At 39.0% G+C, this 22,500-nt stretch overlaps 1 protein-coding gene across 2 annotated transcripts in view; it reads left to right on the top strand.

Moving 5' to 3' along the window:
- The window catches only part of LOC135203768 (uncharacterized), a 90,709-nt gene that overhangs the window by 45,847 nt on the left and 22,362 nt on the right, over nucleotides 1–22,500 (top strand). The window contains exon 1 of one of the 2 annotated variants that reach the window (XM_064233729.1): nucleotides 10,056–10,708. The exons of the other annotated variant lie outside the window; for it this stretch is intronic. The gene's annotated coding sequence lies outside the window, so the exon portion shown is untranslated. Of the gene's footprint in view, nucleotides 1–10,055; nucleotides 10,709–22,500 lie in introns of those variants that run through there. 2 annotated transcript variants of the gene reach the window in all.

The raw sequence follows: 22,500 nt of genomic DNA, 5'->3' as shown, positions 1-22,500 counted from the left end.
TAGGTTGTCCACCTTTTTAAACCCTAAGGTGCCCTTCAGTGGTAGGAAAAGTGCTATAGTAGTGAGTGTTGGCAAGTCAGAGAGGCCAACAGATGAGAAGAAGGAAGGGTATGAGTCTGAGAAAAAGATTGCTAGTCAGTTAGCTTGTGAGGTCCACAAAACATTTCCTTATTCCGTTCCAATTCCGTGGGAAGTAGTGTGTGTTGTTGATGCAGAGGCTGAAGGAATGCTGTGCATGAGGTGAGGTAGTGATGAAGGATGTCAGAGTCGGGGCTTTGCTTTTGGATGTTGGGTGATGTAGGTTGATGTTGGCTGTCTTTGTGTCAGTCATGCACTGGGTGGATTGTTTGTTATTCTGTGTTTTGTGGTTTGTATGTGAGTGGATAGGGATGGCAGGGGGTGTGAGGGGTCTTGACTGATGTCCCCGAGATTCCGCTATTTAGGAGTGTTTTGCACCTACCTTGGTGGTGGGTAGGAGCATAGGAAGCCTGTAAAGCTGTTGTGTTGTTTAGGATGTGTCTTGTTATTTGAGTGACTGATTGTTGATCTCCTTCATGACTTTGTCTTAGTTGTTGTGTTTCTGGGCAGAATATATAGTGTTCCAGTGGTTCTTCTGTATTTGTTTCGCAGTATTTACATGGTTTAGGGTTGTTTTCTATTTTTTGCCATGTGCATTGGTATCCAAACCTTAGACGGTGTATTATTACCGCTAGTGCTCGTGTCATGTTCTTCGGTATGCTGTGTGGTTGAAGTTGTGTGTGTCTGCATACCATTTTGCAGTCTTGGAGCCTCCGAAGATGGCTCTCCTAATTTTGCTTTCCTCCTGTGTTTGGCAGTATGCTGCTGCTATGCTTTTTAGTTGGGTTAGTGAGAGGTTTATTTTGATGTTGACATTGTTTATGTGTAACCACGCTTTTTGCCAGGGAATCAGCTTCCTCATTTCCTTGTATTCCAACATGGCTCGGGATCCAGTTGAGAGTTATTTGTCTGTTTCTGCTTTGATGGAGTTTTGCCAGTGCCCATATGCTCGTTAGGAGTTTAATATTTTCCTTTGCTTTGCCTTTTGTGATGGCTTGTATTGCTCCTTTCGAGTCGGTGTGTATTGTAGTGTTGCCCAGTCTGTGTTGGGAGTCTTCTAGTGCTTTGGCGATAGCTATCAGCTCTGTCTGTAGTGTGGAGGCATTGTCGGAGAGCCTCCAGCTTCCTTTGAGTGTTGTTGAGTAGACCCCTACTGCTGCCGCTGGATGCTGAGGTCTACTGATCCATCTGTAAAGTATATGTTGTGGCGGTTGTCAACTGTATTGCTTCTTGTGCTGCTTGCTTTAACTGTTGGGTGGTGCATGCTTCCTTGCTTGCTGGAAGAATTGTGTAGTTTGTGTTAAAAGGTTCTGGTTCCCAGGGTGCTGATTCTGTGTATTCACTGAAGGGGGTGTCTTCCCTGATGGCTGCAGCATGATTTTGCATGCCTACTCTTCTCAGTGTATCTAGAAGGTCTCCAGCATATGTTTTGGGAGGGTCTAGCTCTTCATGGAGATTAATGCATTTCCTGATCTCCTTTTTGAGTGGACTGTCTCTGTCATTTTTTAAGGTTTTTAGCAGGATGGATGTGTTTCTCTGATCTATCCTATGAGTCAGAGATTGTAGTTTTGTTTCATGTCTCAGGATGCATAGGTTGGTCCACATTGGTGCTCCTGTAATGAGTCTTAAGGCATTGTTTTGGATTACCTCAAAACTTTTTTGTTCAGTGCTTGTAGATTAGTGAGGACTGGTGCGGCATACTCTACTGTTGATCTTATTGTCTGTATGTAGAAAATTCTGAGGGCATGGTATACGGCTCCCTGCCTAGCGAGGTGATTCTTTTCATGGCGTTTTGTCTGCATTTGATCTTTTGTTTAAGTGTTTCTATTTCTTTGTGTGGTGAGAGCTGTATGTTGATGTTGACTCCTAGGTACATGAAGTTGTCTACCCATTCGATGGGTTCTCCCATGAGTTGTATTGGGTTCAGGTCTGTATTGTATTTGATTGCCATTGCCTTGGTTTTTGCCGTGTTTATTTTTTAGTCCTAGGACTGTGCATTTGTTTTCAATCTGTGTTATCGCGATTTGCATGTGTTGGTGGGCTCTATGCCTGTCTGTGCTGACCAAGCACACATCATCTGCATATATGAAAATTTCAACTCCATTTGGGAAGTTGCTGTTGGCTAATTTCTCCATTAGTATATTGAAGAGGAAGGGGCTGAGTATTCCTCCTTGAGGTGTTCCATTTTCCAGACTGAGGAATTCGGAGGTTGCTCCTTGAAAGGTAACTCTGGCTTGTCTGTTTTGCATGTATCTTTTGGTCCATGCTAGAAGGTTGCCTTTAACCGTCTTGTTGGCTAAGGCTGCCAGGATAGCAGCTGCACTTGCAAGTTCGTAGGCTTTTTCTAGGTCGAGAAATACTACGATTGCTTTCTTGTTATTTATTGTGGCCATCACATCTGCTAGACTTCCTGTGTGCCTATCCCCTCTTTGTAGGCATATAAGCGGTGGTGTAAGGGCCCTGTTTTCCACAGCAGTCTGTTTAACACCATTCTCTCTGCCGTCTTTTCTGTGCAGCTGATGAGAGAAATGGGTCTGTAGGCGTTGGGCTCCTTTGGTTTGGGAATTGGTTGTGTGTTTTGTTGGTTCCATTGTGTGGGTCTGATCTGCTCTGTGTACGTTCTGTTTATTATGTGGAGATGCACTGTCTTTGCTGCGTTTCCCATGTTTTTTAACATGCTATATGTAATCATGTCTGCTCCTGGTGCTGTGTCTGTTCCCTTTTGGAGGGCTTTGTCAAGTTCTTTCATTGTGAATGGTGTGTCCGTGTCATCAGAATTGCTGCAGCTGTATGATTGATTCTCCTTCTTCCAGGATTGAGTGCCACTTGTCTTTCTCGTGTGACTGGTGGTAGGTGAATTGATTTGGTTCTGTCTGCAAAGTGTTGTGCTAGTCTGTTTGCTTCAGCTAGAGGGTTGGCCTGGTCTTTCCTGATACCTTGTTGAACCACTTGAACATCTTTGCAATGGGCGTCATTCGAGTGGTTTCTGAGCACCATTTTAAGCCAGGTTTCCTGCTTAACCTCCTTAGCAGTTTGGGCTGCGTGGTTTACGACTTCTGTTAGGATCGTGTGCAACTCGTCGGTGGGGTTCCTTCTGAATATTTTTCTTATTCTGTTTACTCTTGAGTTCATTTCTTTGATTCTAGAGTTGTAGTACCAACTGTCCTTGTGTGGGGTTGCATTTGTTCTAAAGGCTTTCTTTGGCATGGAAATGTTTGCTGCGTTGTGCAGGCTCTCTACAAAGTCCTGTTGGAGCGTGCATATGTTGAGGGCTGGATTTTTGAATGTACTGTGTTGCCCATGTGTTCATGTGGTTTTGAAATGTTGGCCAGTTTTGCTAGGTCCGGTCTCCATCCTGCCCGAGGGGGCGGTGGTGGGGAATTTCATTATCTTTAGTTTTGTTTCAGTTGCAAAATGGTCACTGGTTAGAGTTGGGTGCACTCTCCATGTGCAGTCTTCTTTCAGGTTTCCAGTTATGAAGCTTAGGTCTAGCCTGCCACCTCGTAGGTGTGTTGCTTCATTTGTGTCATTTATTAGTGCAACGTCCGGAAATTCTTCCATTAGGATGTGTATGTGTCTGCCTGTTGCATTTGTGTGCTGTCTCGACTGTAAGCATGGGTGGTGTGCATTGAAGTCTCCTGCAAAGAAGGTGTTTTCTCTGGAGGCTGCACTGAAGAGGTTCTCTCCTTCAAAGATTTTTTCATGCCCTTTGTAGATATTGTGTATGGTGAGTGACGTGTTCGCTAGTCTTATGAGGACACTTAGTGTCTCAATCCCATACCACAGTTTATGTTTCTTATTTTTTCCGAGGGAATTGTTGTTTTTATTAGGGTGATCAGCCCTCTATTTGAATCTGTATGTGGAGTTTTATAAACTGTGTATCCTTTGAATGTGAAGTTGTTGTTTTCCCTAATTAGTGTTTCCTGCAGCAGGATGACGTCGTGTCTTTCTGAGAGTACTCTTGATTGTAGTATGGCATATTTTGTGTTGGCACTGTTTATGTTCCATTGTAATATTTTTAGACTGGTGTATGATGAAATGTCTTCAGTGTTCTGGGGGCGTGTTTGGTGTTGATTGTTTCCTTCCATCTTAATAAGGTGTCAGTGCTACAATCGTTTTCCTGAGGTCAGCTGTTAGGTTTAGGTTTGGAAACAATTGTTGAAAAATTGCCCTCACAATTTTCTCTATTTCCCTCCTAAAGTCGTCTTTACTGAGGCGGTAGGTGGGTTTCTCTGGTGACTGCTCTACGGTGTTGTGCTGACTTTCGGCACTGGTACTACCGTCACGGGTGGAGTTGGGGGTGGGGGGTGTGTTCATGTGATTGGGTGGGGTGGGAAGTAGGGGTGTTTTCCGAGTTGATGTGGAGTAGAAGGACATGGGGTTTGAGGCAGGTGTGGGTGTGTTGTTTGTGTCTTGGTTTTGTGTCTGTCTGGGGTCTCTGTGGAATGTGTTCCGTTGTTGGTCTTGTGGTTTTTGTGTAGGTGGATTGCGTCTTTGATTGGTGGGGGGTTTCTGCTGCTTATATCTGGGTTCTTGGTGTCTGTGTTGCTGTGTTGTTGTTGCTGTATGGAGGTGGGTTGTATTCCGTTGGTCGCTGAGGATGTGATGTTTTGTTGTGGTGTTGTTGTGTAGGTGGGTTTTGTTGTGGTAGGTGTTGAGGGTATGATGTGTGTTGTGGGGGAGGTTTGTGTTGCTGCTGCAACGTTCTGGTGGTGGTCTGGGGGTTCTGGCCTTTCATTCGCCAAATCCTCTTTAGTCTTTCCAGACAGCCTTTATGCCAGGCGTGATGCTGCCCTTTACAATTCGGGCATTTTGCTGTCGTCCTCTCTTTCCTTTTGTAACGATCTAAGCACTCCAGTGGCGAATCCTTCTCCTTTTATTGTGGTGTTGCGAGCTCTCCAGTACGGTCAGAGCACTTCTCCGGTAGGTCGAGTTTTTATTGGTTCCCGAGAAGGTGACTCATACGGCGGGCGTTGACAAGTCTTGCAGACTTCTCAGGTAGGGGGTATCACCGGGAGCCTCTTGATTGGCTTCTACCTGCGTGACGTCACCCCTGGTATTATTCTCATGTCCGGTGTTCGTTCCATGCGCGCTGGTACTTTCGTTAGGGGAGAGGGGTGTGGTCCTCCACACACGTCGGTATCAGGAACGCTTCTTGGGTGGTATTGAGGGGAGGCTTTTCCTCGAGGATGAGCAGCGCTTCTAGGAGACGCAGACGTCGTGGGTCAGGTGCTCTCCCGATGATCTTAGTATTCCTGACGATGTCGTCTCTCGTGATGTTTCTGCGGTGTACTGCAAGGGCGTGCTGCCTAATGGCGCCCTCCTGGGCGTGGCAGGAAATCCTTTTTGACAGGCGCATCGTCGTCATGCCGATGTAAATCCCAGGGCATCCTTGGGCGGGGCATACGTATCGGTAGACGACGTTGGACTGCTTCAGGGGGTCTCCTGCCGGTGGGGAGGGGTTGTTCTTCATCAGGAGGTCTTTCGTACGCCGATTCTTGTAGTAAATAATGAGGGACACTCTCTTTCCTTCCTCCATGGGGCGGACGTGTTTCTCTATTATTTTCTTCATGGCTGCTTCTTCTTCCTTGTATTGGTGGTGCATGAAGGCTTTATAGAAAAGTTTGATATCCTCCGGGGGCGGAATGTTCCTTCTCTCTTCCTCGCCATGTACCACTTGTCAAGGGCGGCTTTGAGTTTCTCGGTTTACGAGTTTGTTCGAGTACCCATTGTTAATTAGCATCTGGATGCTCGGTCGAGTTCGAGGTGTGTGTCCTGCCACGTCGAACAGTGCGAGAGGGCCCTCCTGACGAAGGCCCTGACGGGAGAAGACTGCCGATATGAAGACCCTGAAGGAGGAACATCACGCTTATGAGCTAGCCAGTGCAGCTGCCATCCTTGAAGCCTGGCTGACAAGGCGGGAAAGGGCAACCTTTTAGCATGGGCCAAAGGATACACGCAAAACAGACAGGCTAGAGTCACCTTCCAAGGAGCAAGCTCGGACTTTCTCAGTCTAGAGAATGGAACACCTCAAGGAGGCATACTCAGCCCCTTCCTTTTCAATGTTTTAATGGAAAAATTAGCCACAACCACCCTACCCAATGGAGTGAAATATTCATTTATGCAGATGATGTCTGCCTAGTCAGCACAGACAGACACAGATCTCACCAGAACATGCAGAGTGCAATAATACAAATTGAAAATAAATGCAAAGACCTAGGTCTAAAAATCAACACTACAAAGACAAAAGCAATGGCCATCAAACACAGTCTAGACCCAAATGAAATACAGCTCATGGGTGAACCCATTGAATGGGTAGACAATTTTGTGTACCTAGGAGTTAACATAAACAAGCAACTCTCCCCACGCAAAGAACTTGAAATACTCAAGCAGAAAGTCAAATGCAGACACAATGCCATGCAGGAGGATCACCTCTCTACAACAGGGAGCAGTATATCACGCCCTCAGAACCTTCTACATACAAACAATAGGTCAACGGTTGAGTATGCCGCACCTGTTCTCACCAGTCTCTCAAGCACAGAGCAAAAGAGCCTGAAGTAATTCAAAACAATGCCCTGAGACTCATCACAGGTGCTCCAATGTGGACTAACTTATGCATTCTGAGACATGAAACAAAACTACAGTCTCTGACATACAGAATAGACCAGAGAAACACGTCCATCCTGCTAAAAACCTTAAAAAATGAAAGGAACTGTCCACTAAAAAGAGAGATCAAAAAAGTGCATTGATCTCCACGAAGATCTAGACCCACCCAAGACATACTCTGGCAACCTTTTAGAAACACTGAGAAGAGTAGGCATGCAAAAGCATGCTGCTGACATCAGAGAAGACTCTCCTCCTGCTGAGTATGTAGAACCAGCACCCTGGAAATCAGAACTCTTCAATATCAACTACACAGTCCTACCGGCAAGCAAAGAAGCATGCACCGTTCAACAGCTGAAACAAGCAGCACAAGATTCAATAAGGAAAACGACAGCCACAAATGAATACTTTACAGATGGATCAGTAGACCTCAGCATTCCTGCAGCGGCAGCAGGAGTCTACTCAACATCACTAAAAGGGAGCTGGAGGCTCTCAGATAACGCCTCCACTCTACAGACTGAGCTGATAGCAATCGCTAAAGCGCTAGAAGACTCTCAACACAAACTAGGAAACACAACTATCCACACCACTCAAAAGGAGCAATACAAGCCATCACAAAAGGCAAAGGAAGCAAAAGAAAATATCAACTCCTGACAAGTATATGGGCAATTGCTAACATCCACCAAATCAGAAACAGACAGATTACTCTCAACTGGATTCCAAGTCACATAGGAATCCAAGGAAATGAGGAAGCAGACTCCCTAGCAAAGAGTGGGTTGCACATTAACAACATAGGTATTAAAATCAGCCATCACTGACTCAACTTAAAAGCAAAGCCTCAGCATACTGTCAAGTGCAAGAAGAAAGCAAAGTCAGGAGAGCGGTCTTTGGAGGCTCTAAACACTGCAAAGTGGTATGTAGACACCCACCAGTCTGCAACCACATGACATTCCCAAAGATATGTCAAGAGCACTAGCAGTCATAATTCATCGTCTAAGGCTGGGATACCAATGCACTTGGCAAAAGATAGTAGGCGATCCCAGGCCATGTAAGTACTGCGAAATAAAGAATTTCCAGAAGAACCTCTAGAACACTACCTCTTAGACTGTCCAGAAACGGAGCAACTAAGAGATAGGTACATAGGAAAAATGAACGCACAACCACTCAAATCACAAAGCACATTCTAAGCAACACCATGAATTACAGGTTTCCTATGCTCCTACCCACCACCTAGGTAGGAACAGACAACCCTGACTGACAGCACATGATGCCAACAAATCATGACCACTACCACATCCCAACCTAACCCACATAACATGCAAGACAAAAAAAGACAAACCTCTTAACAGACATCCCATTCACCTCTTGCCTCCTTCATCACCCTCCCCTCACGCTCATCACTATCCATCCACCACACTCACCAGACAACACACACCCAAAGAAAGCGGACCGGAAAAGGAACATGTCTCAGAAATTCACGAGCTACCCTTACTAGCTAACTGTGCCTACAACTCAAACCTTCAATTCTTCCAATCTGTTGGTCTCTCCTACTAGCCAACACTTACTACTATCCAGCTTTTCCTACGACTGAAGGGTACCTTAGGGTTTAAAGGGTTTTCAACCTTGCCCATCAAATCCTTCATTCAATATCAAATCACCTTCACCACATCATTCATTGATCACCAATAAAGATTGCATATCCTAAGCATCTCACATCTCATACTAATATGAATTACGGGCTGCTCTGTGAGCAAGAGCCCGTGCTGGCACAAGGCCAGCTTAATCTTAAACAACAACAACAACAACACTGGAATTCAAGTCCCTCAGCAGTTATCGCTTGATAATGTCCTGTCGATCAGGAGGAAACGTCGCGTTAGAGAGAGAGTAGAGAGAGAGAGAGAGAGAGAGAGAGAGAGAGAGAGGAGAATTGTATAAGCAATAATAAATCAAATGACTCAACCGAATTTTACCATGCCCTTTGGTGCGTTGCTCGCCAGTCTAAGCAACAACGAGAAAGCCGTCATCAGAAAGATAGAGAACTCTTTATAAGATTATAGTGCTGAACAGCAAGCAAGCATTTTTAAAACATTTTTTTATAAATAATAATAATATAAATAAGAAGAAGAAGAAGAAAGAAGACGAAGAAGGAAAAGAAGAAGAAGAAGAAGAACAACAACAACAACAACAACAGACCCTTCACTATTAATGGCTCTCAGTCACTTCGTTAATTAAGAAGGTATCCGGGTGCCTACACCGATGAGAGGCGTTGCTATAAATAAAGACATAATACTGTATGTTATGCAATAGGATATTTATATTATACAGTAGGATGTATTTTATACAATAGGATGTAATTATACAATATGCTGTATGTATACAATAGGATTTGTTATACAATAGGTTGTATATCATACAATAGGATATATGCTATATATACTATAGGAAGTATTTTATATACCAGGATACAACCTCGTCTAATCCTCTACGTGACACAAGATCGATCCCACAGGGAAGGTGAGGGTATAGACTATATCTTAGGCCATTCCCTGACACACTCATCTCAAGTTTCTTTTCGTACCTGGTGGTTAGTCGACTGTGGTGGATCGCAGTTGGATGGGAAATGATATGGGGGCACGTTTAATCCCCAAAAAAGACCAAAGATTTATTCGAGAGCTGATAAATCACCTGGAATTGAACTAACACTAAATTCCTTCATTTATTTCTACCTGTTTTTTTGGTAATTTATGTTTTAATAAAGAAATAAGTATATCGTAGTAGTATCTTCATTTTCTTTTCGTTTCTGGTTAATATATCTATTTTCTCATTAACCCAGCTAGAGCCAAGCAACGATCAAAGAGAGAGAGAGAGAGAGAGAGAGAGAGAGAGAGAGAGAGCCAAGCTATGTTAGGCACTGAAATTTTTTTTGTAAAAATCTGGCAAGATATATATATAAAAAGCTTCGGCTCAGAGCAACCAATCCAGAGAGCACATCAAAGCTACGCATAGCGGCAGCTAGCAAGCAAGCAGCCAGAGCTAAGCAGGCAACAAGCAAGCAAGCAAGCAAGCAGCCACAAAAGCAGCGGAAGAGGCCAAGCCAGACCTATACATGAGGAGATACAAAACTTCACTTCATAGCAGCTAACTCACACAAGCAAGCAAGCAAGCAGAAGGATATATATATATATATACACACACACAAACAAGCCAAGCCACTGCGACGTGCACCAATAGCAAGCAGAAGCAGCCATAAGCAGGCAAGACGCAGGCAGCAGAGAGAGAGAGAGAGAGAGAGAGAGAGAGCAGCAGCAGCACTACAGAGAGACAGACAGTCTGGTCTGGTTTCTCAGTTTTTCCAAAGAGAAGAAGAAGAGAGCGAGTCTCCGTAACTCCCTGGACCCTGACAGTCTCCCTCGGTGACTCGGTCCCTCCCTCAGTACCACTTGGGCCGTGAGAGAGTAAGGATGGCCCGTCGCCTCGCTCTTCGTTGAGGAGAGGACCCATACACTCGCTCACGCATCCGCTCTCTCTCTCGCTCCTTTGGGGACTTCGAATACAGAACGAAGTGGAGGTGATTTATTTAGCAATATAGAGTGAAGCCAATTATTCATAAAAACGCGACCAAAATCCGTCGATGAATTTACCGACAAATTATGAACCGAATTCAAAATGCGAAAGTAATTAAAATAAAATTCCTCTCGAATGAATTATCCGTCGATTCTAATTTAAACTAAGCTAACCCCGATACAAGGGACTCGGCCTACGAATGAATGACAATTATTAACCCCGATTGAAGGACCCGTCCCAGGAATGAATGACAAACCGCCCACCAAAGCAATGCTTATAAACGCCCTCCCCAGTGAAAAATGAAGTGTTGCAATTTGTTGAAAACCAAGAAGAAGAAGAAGCAACAGCGTGTGGGTGTTGCATTGTGCGACGTCTTAACGAGGTCAAGGAAAGTGACCTAAGAATTAGGAAGAGGTCAAGTCCTCACAAGAGGGATTTGAGACGGAAACGCAGGTCGACACAGGTCAGTGGTTTAACAGTTCAGGCGATCACGTTTTCGACTTAGAGAGAGAGAGAGAGATCCTGTTATTTGAGTTAACAGAGAGGGAAAGAAAGAGGGCAAATTTAATTCTACGGATCTTGATATAAATTCTGTCCTGTTATTTGGGTTAATAGAGAGAGAGAGAGAGAGAGAGATCCTGTTATTTGGGTTAACAGAGAGAGAGAGAGCGCGCAAATTTATTTGTACAGATCTTGATCTCAATTCTGTCCTGTTATTTGGGTTAACAGAGAGAGAGAGAGAGAGGGCAAATCTATTTCTACAGATCTTGATATAAATTCTGTTCATAAAGTCAATGACAAATATTTATATTCATAAATATGTGTGAATGAATTCAGTTGTATTTTTTCTTTAATAGAATAAGATGCGTATACTTATTTAGACTATATATATATATATATATATATATATATATCTACATATATATATAAAATATAAACAAAGAGCGAGAGGGTTAACACACACACACATATAGTGCATGTTCTGAAATAAATCAATATATGTATTTATTTACTAAAACACGAGAGAGAGAGAGAGAGAGAGAGAGAGAGAGAGAGAAAGAAAGGAGAATTAACCGTACAGTGTACTATATGCTGACATAAATCAATTTATGTATTTATTTCCTAAAAACAAGACAAATAAATTGTGAAGAAGCCCCTCCCTATATTTCACCATAAACCCCTTCCCCCCTTATCCCCACCCCCACCAAACACAAACACACCACACACACGCACACAGAGTGAGATTAGGACGTCTTGTAACATTACTGCCCAATGTAGCAAAAATCTATAATGAACAAAATATATACCATTCGAGATGAATTACTCAGCTTTGTTATAACTTATTAACAACACTATAATCAAGCCAACACAGATTACGGGAATTATTATTATTTATTATTTTTATTATTAGAGAATCTCTCTATCATTGTCCAAAGCCTCGAGCTACGTGCAGTGACAATATGATTTACTCTACGGACATTTCGCTCCAACTTTCAGTAACCTGTAGCTGTCATATTCTCTTGGAGTTATATATCATAACTTTTCTTGGGATTAATTACTTTAATTGGTTGAAACTTCACAAACTACTACTACTATTATTTTATTATTATTATTATTATTATTATTATTATTATTATTATTATTTTATTATCTGAGAAGAAACCATGAGAAAATCGCATTTCAAATTCACAGAGAAAGTCCGTAAAATAATTTGTACATAGCCATTTCTTATTGCTATACTTTACTGAATTTTAATAATAATAATAATAATAAGGTAGTATTTCTAATAGCTAACTCATTTTTGCGTCTGATAATACTGTCACAAAATAAATAATATACCTAAGGCATATAATTTTATTTTTAATTCCATATATATCTATACATATAATATAAAATTCAAACATAAACTAACATTGATAATATACAATCAAAATGGCGACCTGAACCGGTTCATCTTTTTTTTTTTTCATATTGTTGTCGTCAATTCAGTCAGTTAAGTTAGCTGGACTTCCGCTAAGTTAGGTTTTAAAGTTTTCACCTATAAATTAATTCAAGTTGAACTTCCACTATCAATTCAACTTTCATCTCCGCTATTAATTCAAGTTTCATCTCCGCTATTAATTCAAGTTGCACCTTCTCTATCAATTCAAGTTGCACCTCTGCTATTACGTCATGTTCTATTCTCTGCCCCTAAATCAAATTGCACGTCCATTGAATAAGTATGATGAGAGAGAGAGAGAGAGAGAGAGAGAGAGAGAGAGAGAGAGAGAGAGAGAGAGAGAGAGAATTGCTTTATCTTCCAGTCTACTAACAAGAATTTACGTTCTAACAACTATGGCTGAAATATGGCCCCCAAAACAACTCTCTCTCTCTCTCCCTCTCTCATCTCAATTGGAAAAACACACTAACACCCCCCCCCCCAAAAAAAAAAAAAAAAAAAAAAAAACAAAAAAAAAAAAAAAAAAAAAAAAAGAAGCGACTGAAACACAAGTTGCAAAATCCTGCAACCGAGGTAATCCTTCACCCAAACAATAAATCCTTCCTTCCCCACGTACAAAATACCAGGAAATCCCCATAAATCCCCAGACCAACCTTGACTGGAAAAATCCTGCGGCGATATTAGTCCGAGAGAGAGAGAGCAGATCAACGGCGAACGGAAAATTGAACATATAAAATTTTAGTCCTATCTCTGCTGCAAACGAATTTTTTTAATTCTAGCATATATACTTCACACACACACCGACCCCCCACCCCCTAATTTAACATACAAACAATATAACAGACGGCAAACAATGAATAATTAACAAGCAAATAACATAACAAGGCGAAATGGACATCAGAATTAGCAGTGTTAAACTCAAGAGCTAATTAGTAACCATCCCCTAATCGCATAACTCTGAGATTTGGCACCTCGTTACACCTGCGTCCCAATAGAGAGAGAGAGAGAGAGAGAGAGAGAGAGAGAGAATCATGAACACAAATGGATCTAGATTTGCAATACCAGCAACCTGACAAAGCCTTCTGTTTGCTCTTATTTTATCAGACAAGATAAACTTCGTGTGGGAGGAATTCTCTCTCTCTCTTATCTCTCTCTTCTGGGAAGGACGTTTATCTTCCCAAGTCTACCACAATCATCTCGCTCTGTGCGAAGCTTTCCTCTCCCCCTCCCCCAATCCCAACCCAAGCCGCCCACAAGCGTGGGAAAATCAACAGATTCCCCTCCACTTTGATAAAAAGCTTAAAACATTTTCTTGAGCGCGCCAATTTTTTCCCCGCGTCTTATTTTGGGGACTCGGAGATCTCCCGCCAACATTTCTTCCTGGTAATTACCTGACTACGCTTTATATCCTCTAACGGTAAAAAGGGGATTACTTATACCCTTTGAAGGATACCTTTTAAGGGATGAATACCCAGCATTGAAAGACTTGCCTACCCTTTAAGGGTATCAGGACCTGAGGAGAGGGACCATTTCTCGCAATGCGTTGAGAAATCCTTTCTAACCTTATTAGGCAGTGATCCGGAATCTTGACTGCGCAATGTGATACGTCCCTTCACGGGGGCTTGATTTCGCGCATGCGCGGGATTCCGTCATAAGGTTCGACGGATACTCATTTGACTACTTTCATTTGCATTTGCTGTTAAATTGGGCATCAGTTTAAACTACCCTTTTGCCATAATATTCTATTGATTAATAATGAGAGCCTAATGATAAGACATATATAGACAGACAGACAGACAGAGAGACCAGCTTTCTTATAAACAGGAGCTTGGTGGGACATAGAAATTTGGCAATTATGAGAGAGAGAGAGAGAGAGAGAGAGAGAGAGAGAGAGAGAGAGAGAGATTTATTCAACTACAAGACAGAAATTTTGGTGGAAACTATATAAAAACGGCCTCTGATTCCTTATTTTTATTTTACTAATTTAAGCAATAAGTAGTCCCACCCACAAGCAATAGCGCGTGCTGGCATAAGGTTAATTTTTTTTTTTTTTTTGGGGGGGGCCACAAAAATTGAATGAAATGTTAAGATAACTTAGGCCTACACTGAAACGCTGGATAACTAGGCATACACTGAAATGTTAGATAACTTAGGCCTACACTGAAAAGTTAGATAACTTAGGCCTACACTGAAATGTTAGATAACTTAGGCCTACACTGAAAAGTTAAGATAACTTAGGCCTACACTGAAACGTTAGTTAACTTAGGCCTACACTGAAATGTTAGATAACTTAGGCCTACACTGAAAAGTTAAATAACGTAGGCCTACACTGAAATGTTGGATAACTTAAGCCTACACTGAAAAGTTAGGATAACTTAAGCCTACATTGAAAAGTTAGATGAATTAGGCCTACACTGAAATGTTAGACAACTTAGGCCAACGCTGCAAAGTTAGATAACTTCGGCCTACACTGAAAAGTTAAGATAACACTTAGGCCTACACTAAATAGTTCAATTACTTGAGCCTACACTGAAAAGTCAAGATAACTCAGGCCTACACAGAAACATCAGATAATTGCGATAAATGAAACTGTATGCCTTCTTCTGTTAGGAATGAGGTAGCTAGACCCTTAAACCCTCTTTCTCTCCACCTAAAGCACAGCAGGCTATGGTGGTACTAATTTGCACTGGCGAAGTTACTACCCATTATTCAAAGGCATAAACGCGGTGGCAGGTGTAATACCACATCGTTCACCCTTGACAGTGAATGACACATTCATTTCCGTTCATTTTTCATCGCCGCGTATCCCCCCACCCAGCCCCCCACCATCATGGCATGCGTTGAATGAAGCTGGTTGCTGGCTGGCTGCCTGCCTGCCTGCCTGCGTGTCCGTTATTGACCCGACTGACGAAAGAGAAGAAGAAGAAGAAGAAGGATTGGCGCGAGACAGACAATGACGAGTCCATGACGCGTCAGTGACGTCATGCAGCGTGCCGATCGATACTTATGGAGGCTTAAGTAAAAGACTGGGAATTTTTTTTTTAACTGGATGATGATGGTGATCGATAATCTCGAGAAACGTTGCGGCAGGGAGAGAGACACACAACATCTGGTACACAAGACACATACACAGAGCTGTGTTTGTGTTTCATGTGCATTCACAAACGTACACCCACGCATGTCTGGCAACGCCGCTTGACGAATGTTTACAGATGTCACAGACTCAATACTTTTATTTCCTATTAAATAAAACATAAGTTATGCCCTCAATATCATATGTGGATGGAAGAAGGGACGAAAGGTCATTCCTTTACGTGATAAAATAGTGAAAATTAACTATCAAACAATAAAATATGTAAAATATACCAGTGAAAAAGTATAAAACTCAGAATTCCAATTTCCGACAACATCTGAGAACTTGTCGCTGCTAAATCTTAACAAAAAAACTGATACGAAGAGAACAAAGTTCTTGAAAAATAATCATACATAATTACGCTGTTAGTGAAGTAATAAATCAAAGTGCTTATAAAAAGAAAACAAAAATTACTCTGTCACCGAAAGTATCGCAAACGGTGACCGTAATGAGACTAGTCCGCGTGACTTGATCTATACGTGTACTGTTACTGTTACGGCTATAAATCAGTGGTGTGACGTGACAAGACCAGAATATTCGTGAATATTTATTATTATTATTAGTTATAATTATTATTATTATTATTATTATTATTATTATTATTATTATTATTATTATTATTATTATTAAATAATAAAAAATTAATTCAAAAATATTTTATTATTATTATTATTATATTATTCATTATTATTATTATTATTAAATTAGACCATATATTATTAAGTGCGTAAATTCTTATTATAATTATTTTTATAAAATGACAATAAAAATTACTTCGTGAATATATGTATGATTATTAATATTAAGACAATAAAATGACTTAGTGATTATTTTATATTATTATTATTATTATTATTATTATTATTATTATTATTATTATTATTATTAGTAAATAATTAAATCGTAAATACAAAATTATTATGGTAATTAATATCTTTATTATTAAGGTGCAAATAATAAATTACTCGGGAATACATTATTATTATTATTATTATTATTATTATTATTATTATTATTATTATTATTATACAATGTACGTGTTTATAATTATTATTACTATTGTACAATGTACATGTGCATAAGTAAAAAAATATTCACTATTAGCTACTTCCAATCCTTCTTCACAGTTGAAGAAGGCAAAAAGGACCTTTGTCCCCCGGGAGAGGGGGAAGGGTTAGGGGTAGGGGGAGGGGGGTGTGAGTCCTTCACACGAAGATCTTTGACCTGATAGTGATTCATTTGCAGAATCGAAAGCGGGTTAAGGAAGGAGAGAGAGAGAGAGAGAGAGAGAGAGAGAGAGAGAGAGAGAGAGAGAGAGATATTAAGCAACGAACTACACAAATCACACAGACACACACACACGTAAAAGAAGATGAATCTACTAAAAGCAACGCTTATGAGAGGCAGAAGCAGTGCATTCCCAGACTATCCACAGAGCTAGATCTCTCTCTCTCTCTCTCTCTCTCTCTCTCTCTCTCTCTCTCTCTCTCTCTGAGAAGAAGGAGTAGAACAACGCCAAGGGAGTGTTGAGTTTCAAACAGGAAGAGGCAACATCAAGATCGCGTTGACTCATCGCGTGAGACACAAAGAGAGAGGGAGAGAGAGAGAGAGGTGGGGATGGGGGGATGCATTTAAGGGAATGGGGGTGTAATTATTAGTCCAGGACTCTGTATGGTATATCTATATATATGTAATCTCTCTCTCTCTCTCTCTTACATACATACATACATACATGTATGATATGACATATATTATATATATATATATATATATATACATATATATATATATATATATATATATATATATATATATATATATATATATATATATTCTATATACAATATACAGGGTGTCCATAAAGTCCCAGTACCACTCTGAGCAATAAATACTTCTAATGGTACCTGGAATTTATATATATATATATATATATATATATATATATATATATATATATATATATACACGGTACACACACCCTCAAAAGTAATGTTAATATAGGAGAGGCTCAAGACGACGATTCCCATCCCCAGCGACGTTAGGTACCGCCCCAAAAGTCGAACAGCGATACCTTCAATCTACGTACGTATCAACTCATCATGCAGACAAAATATACATTATGCTTTTCAATATAATTACAAAAATTAACGGAATTTACAAAGGGGTAAAGCCCATATCCTATTCAATAGGCATACGCCATCAGATTTTTAATTTCGAAGAAAAAATAATTTTAAAAATTACTTAAAAAGCCGGAAAAAAATTTTTATTACATAAAGCAAAATAAAGCGTCATAGAATTTCTACTTATGGAATAAATAACACTCCTCCGAAAAATCCTTGCAAGTAAAATTTGATGTTAACTGCACAAGCAGTCACTGAGAATTGACACTTAACTGAAAATAAAATTTTCAAAAAATTGATCCAGAATTTTACTAAATTTTCAAGGAATATAAAACCCTTGTGAGCGAAATTTGACCTCAACTGAACGAGCAGTCACTGAGAATTGACACTTAACTGAAAAATAATTTTTTTTAAAAATTGATCCGAAATTTTTAACGAATTTCAAAGGTATATAACTTCCATAAAACTAAACTTTCCTTTCTTAACGGCTGGGGAGAATGACGACAGCAATAATGAAAATGGGATGGTATTGTAATGGCGGTAATGTTACGTGACCGGAGAGAGAGAGAGAGAGAGAGACTGGCTTCTGGAATGCAAAGTCTCTCTCTCTAATATCCTTCCCAACCTGCAGTCGGCCTTCCTGGCGTGCACGCTCTCCTCTCTCTCTCTCTCTCTCTCTCTCTCTCTCTCTCTCTCTCTCTCTCTCTCTCTCTCTGCACCTTTACTTCTCTACATCCAGTTGTTATTTTTAATGTAATTCTGAAATTAGCTCAATAATAATATTAAAATTATTATTATTATTATATTATTATTATTATTATTATTATTATTATTATTATTATCATCGTCCAGAAGATGAACCCTATTCATACTCAACAGGCCTACCAAAGGGGCTATTGTCTTGGAATAACAGCTTCCAAGGAATAAATAATAAATACATAAATAATAACAATGATTAAGATAAATTCGCTACATGGCAACTTTATATATATCAATTTTAAATTATACAGGGTGTCCATAAAGTCCCAGTACCATTACAAGTATTTATTGATTGTAATGGTACTGGGACTTTATAGACACCCTGTATACATATATATAAGTATACATATTATATAAAATTTAAATAAGAATAAATAATATTTTGAGGAGGATATATTACTATTTCTGTACCACCTGACCAGCAAGACTTCGTCTTGAGTCTTAAAGAAATGATTCAGAGAAAATTAAACTCTTAAGTATAAATTGATACGATTAAGGATTGAGTCACGATTGGTAATCTCATTAAAGAGACCGTGACCTGGCGTTGCTTTGGTTTGGTTGCAGTCTCGTTTATCACATTTTCATTAATATATATATATATATATATATATATATATATATATATATTATGTATGCACAGGCGTCTATGAGATTGGTCAAGTATATTTTTTTCAGTTAAACGACTGAAGGTAAATTATGCATATTCTCTCTCTCTCTCTCATCTCACTCTCTCTCTCTCTCTCTTTTCTCCTCTCTCGTTCTCGTCTCTCTCTTCTCTCTCTCCTCTTCCTCTCTCTCATCTCATCTTTATACATATGCATGCATGAATGTACATTATATATATATATATATATATATATATATATATATATATATATATATATATATAATATAAATGAGTAAATATATTAGTATGGGTACTCTGAATGTATTAAAAAACAAGAAATAATAATAAAAAAAAATGTTACCCTCAATATTTCAAAGATGGTTTACTTAAACCTCCGAAGAAAGTTTGATTTGAACGGTTAATGCATACAACATTATTTAACTGCTATAGAATTTAGGCCAAAGGCCAAGCACCGGGACATTAGAGGTCATTCAGCGCTGAAAGGGAAATTGACGGTATAAAAGGTTTGAAAGGTGTAACGGCGAGGAAAACCTCAAAGCAGTTGCACTATGAATCAATTGTTAGGAGAGGGTGGACAGCAACATGGAAGAAAGAGAATATGAAAGGAGGTACAGTAAAAGAAACGAAAGGGGTTGCAGCTAGGGGCGGCGGGCACGCTGCGAAGGAGCTTCAGTCATGCCTACAGTGCACCGAATAAATTGCACTGACGGCACTATTCCCCATACAGAGAAGATGGTTTTTAAACCTCTCGAGGAAGTCTGGTTTGACAAGAACTGTTAGAAAATCGAAAATTAGTACCACAAAGAAACTTATTTAACACCACAAATGACCCAAAAACGTTTTTTTTTATTCAATATGATATAAGAAAACATTTCAAAACATTTATTTTTTATTCTTTTATTAAAATATATTAAAATAAACAGTCTAAAACATGTGCCAGAAACACTGGCCACGAAACCTCTCAAGAAAGTCTGATCTGATAATTATGAACTGTTAGAAAATCGAAAATTAATACCATAAAGAAATTTATTTAAAACTGCAAATGACCCACAAGGTTTTTTGTATTCAAAATGATATAACAAAACATTAAAAACGTTTTTTTTTATTTTCGTATTAGCATAAATAAATAAAAACGAAATATTCTAAAACATGTGACTGATACACTGGCCACGAACTGAAGGCATTCTTGTGAATTCACGACGAAAAAAAGTCATATAGATATAAAAATGAATTCGTAGACCGTGCAAGCCGGCCTCATTACGCGGAGAATAAGACCAGGGCTACCAACCTAGCCAGTCAAGAAACGAGAGTCAGAACCGTGGAGTGTAACGTTCTCATTGCCAGAAGTCGCCAGAAAGACATTGGCATATCTTCGGGAGGTGTATTTGTATTTTGGCTAATCTTTGATATTAAACTGTGGGTCTATTTATCTTTTTTATGCAATATAATGAGACTGTGATGATTATTCTACGGTTTTATGTAATTGGATCTTGATTAATTGATACATAGAACCTTCTGGAAGACACAAATAATAATTAATTTGACATCTAGGTTGAACGAACGTCTTACTTTAATGACACTAGCATCACACGAGGCAATTAAACACTAATGGCTTGTGTCTAATTGCCGTCTCATAATTATTACATTTAAGAATTATTTATAAAAATAACAATTCTTAAAATTTTTTTTGACCACAAAGCAAAAATGGATCAATATTTTCTTGCAAGTTCTTGCACGCTAAATATCTTTATTGGTCGACTGGTTTCAATTTCTCTTCAGTGTCTGAAGGTTTTCTTAAAGCGATATTTTTGTTAATATCACCATTTTATGTGGCTTGTAGAAAGTGTGTCATTCTATCTATCTATTTATTATCTATCTATCTATATATATGACACACACACACACACATATATTATATATATATATATATATATATATATATATATATATATATATATATATATATATGATGCTAAGTTCAGTTTATATCTACATGGGATAATTAGAGTAACATCCATTCTCTCTCTCTCTCTCTCTCTCTCTCTCTCTCTCTCTCTCTCTCTCTCAGGCTCCCAAATTACAATGTATACAGCAAACTCCCTTTTCAGTTACAGTGAAATACTGCTTGAATCTCTTGCTTGCAAGTTAAACCGTAAATCTTGCAACCACGCCTGACTGACTCCCCCCCCCCTCCCCCCCCCCCCCCCCCCCCCCTCTCTCTCTCTCTGTCCCCCTCCCCCCCCCCCCCTCCTCTCCTCTTTCAGCATCACAGATGCCATTAGAGAAGCTGGCCCACCCCTCCCCTTGCCAAAATATTGCAGAGTGAAATACTTCGATGTTGCACCCTCTCTCTCTCTCTCTCTCTCTCTCTCTCTCTCTCTCTCTCTCTCTCTCTCTCTCTCTCTCTCTCGTGGCCCGGAGATTCTTGGGTGTGGCTCTTGTAGAAACTTGTATATAAATAAATAATAAATAAACAAATAAATAAATAAGTAAATAGAAAAATAAATATATATATGTGTGTATTATATGTGATTATATAATATAAGATTACATATATAGAGAGGGATAAACTTTATATAAATGCTTCATGAAATATCGAAAAAAAATTCTTTAGACCCTCTTTAAAGTTAAAAAGTTACAAAATTCATAGATAACCCTCTTAAATATTTCATATATAATAATAATAATAATAATAATAAGAATAAGAATAATAACAAGAAAACAGCCACTGCACTAACTCAACGTCCTCTCTGAGAGAGAGAGAGAGAGAGAGAGAGAGAGAGAGAGAGAGAGAGAGAGAGAATGAATACAATTTCTCAGCGCCCTTGAATGATTACGTAAATATATCTGAGTCACTAAGAGTTGATGATAATAATTATAATAATAATAATAATAATAATATTATTATTATTATTGATTATTATTATTATTATTATTATTATTATTATTTTATTATTATATTAAATGTAAATATTTAGAAGTAAACAAGTTACAAAGTGATTTTGTGGGTTTCTGTTTCAATTATTATTATTATTATTATTATTATTATTATTATTATTATTATTATTATTATTATTATTATTATGTAAGGTTTTCATGACCCGATTCTGACCTCCATTTATTTTTTTCTACATAACTAATTTCTTGATTCCACTTACCCTAGTAAATTCTCCAAGAGACAAATAAAATTCCACTTTCGATAAAGCGAAGGTCGGAGAGAGTAATAGCCATAACAAGGTACAGTTTCGTCAAGGTTATACATACATATATATATATATATATATATATATATATATATATATATATATATATATATATATATATATATATATTACATTTAAACCACAGGTTAAAACATGACATAATGAATGAAGGACTTGACCGGTTTCGACTTGATTTCTAAGTCATATACATATACAGGCGTATGTATACACACACATATATATATGTATGTATACACATATACACACATACACACACGTCAGGGTTTACACCACAAACATTCCATCAGAAAATTAAATAAAAATAAAATTTTAAAAATACTATAAATTTGTTTATTTAACAGATGACATAGAAAGTACCCTTTCCCCCCCGCTCCCTCCCCCCCCCCTTAAAAAGAGGGGGTCACAGCGCCCTCCGAGACGAAAAGGTCACACGGCAGCTATGTCCAAACAAT

The sequence above is a fragment of the Macrobrachium nipponense genome, chromosome 36 (assembly GCF_015104395.2).
Source record: "Macrobrachium nipponense isolate FS-2020 chromosome 36, ASM1510439v2, whole genome shotgun sequence".
Classification (NCBI taxonomy): domain Eukaryota; kingdom Metazoa; phylum Arthropoda; class Malacostraca; order Decapoda; family Palaemonidae; genus Macrobrachium; species Macrobrachium nipponense.
Note: the sequence above shows the minus strand (reverse complement) of the source record. Positions and strands in the feature narration are given on the sequence as shown.